Source organism: Octopus bimaculoides, chromosome 6, assembly GCF_001194135.2.
Source record: "Octopus bimaculoides isolate UCB-OBI-ISO-001 chromosome 6, ASM119413v2, whole genome shotgun sequence".
Classification (NCBI taxonomy): domain Eukaryota; kingdom Metazoa; phylum Mollusca; class Cephalopoda; order Octopoda; family Octopodidae; genus Octopus; species Octopus bimaculoides.
In genome coordinates, this window is record NC_068986.1 from 32390670 (window position 1) to 32392282 (window position 1613).

A 1613-nucleotide genomic window follows, 5' to 3' on the forward strand; every position below is an offset into this window, starting at 1 on the left:
TATATATATATATATATATATATATATATATACACGAATGTTGTGTACTAAAGTATATAATGCATTATATATAAAAGCTAGGTAACAAGAGCGGTTCTACATCGGTGATCCCATTTTATTGGAATTACCAAAATCTAATTAAAGCACGCAAAAAATAAAAAAAAAAACGAAAAAGAAACAAGGAACAAAATAAAATAATCCTCCGCAAAGAGATTAAAAGAAGTTTAAGATTAGTGATAATCTACTTCGAAGTAACAAAGGAACATTTCTTTTTATAATTTTTATACTTTTTATCTCTTTTGAAAATTCTTCCTTCGAGAGCTTCCTTCGCGAAAATGTTAACGGTTGGATCTCAAATAGATCTGATCTGCAGAATAACTTAAAGAAAATATTTGAATCGAATACATTTAGAGATACACCTGGAAAAATGTATAATCCGTCCTTTTATCGTTTTGATCTATAGTTCTTTAGTTATATCAACTTTCTCTATATTTCCATCATATTTGTACGTTTGAGTTTGGAGGACCTTTTCTCCATAAAATGTATAACACCGCTTGCAGACCATGTGTGTAGGAATGTCTATATATGTATGCGTGGGTTTACGCATATATATGTACGTAAGCATATTACGTACATATGCATCTGTGTGTGCGTGTGTGTGTATATATATATATGTATATAGATAGAAAGGTAGATAGATAAATACACACACACACACACACACACATATATATATACATATACATAAATATTGATTTACATATGTATATATATATATTAATCAAGAAATGTACATATATGTTGTATAATGTACGCAAATATATATACATATGTACGTGTACAATATATATATATGTGTGTGTATGTATATATATATATATATATATATATATATATATATATATATATATATATATACACTCACACACACATATGTAGATGCACATTTTTATATATGCAAATATACAAATGCACTCGTACTTCATACATCAATATTTCCCTTTGTAATTATTGATATGTAACTACGCACTGCATATGCGCATGTTTTAATCTATGTATGTATGTATGTATGTATGTATGTATCTATCTATCTATCTATCTGTCTATATATATATATATATATATTGGATAGGATAGGATTGTATCTGTTCAATTCTACTACAGGTCGAAGTTCTCAGCATGTTCTACCACTTATTCTATCGGTCATTTATGCCGAACCGCTACCTTACAGGGACGGAAACACACCAGCATCGGTTATCAAGCGATGTTAGGGGGACAAACACAGACACACAAACATACACACACACAAACATACACACACACACACACACATACACACACATATATATACACATTTATAAGTCGGGCTTCTTTCAGTTTCTGTCTACCAAATCCACTCACAAGGCTTTGGTAGGCTCGAGGCTATAGTAGAAGACAATTGCCCAAGGTGCCAGGCAGTGGGACTGAACCCGGAACCATATGGTTCGTAAGCAAGCTACTTACAACACCACCACCATACGCACACGCACATAAAATAGATATTAAAATGAAACATAATACAAATGTATACTATGTATATATATATACACATACACATACTCACATATATATAT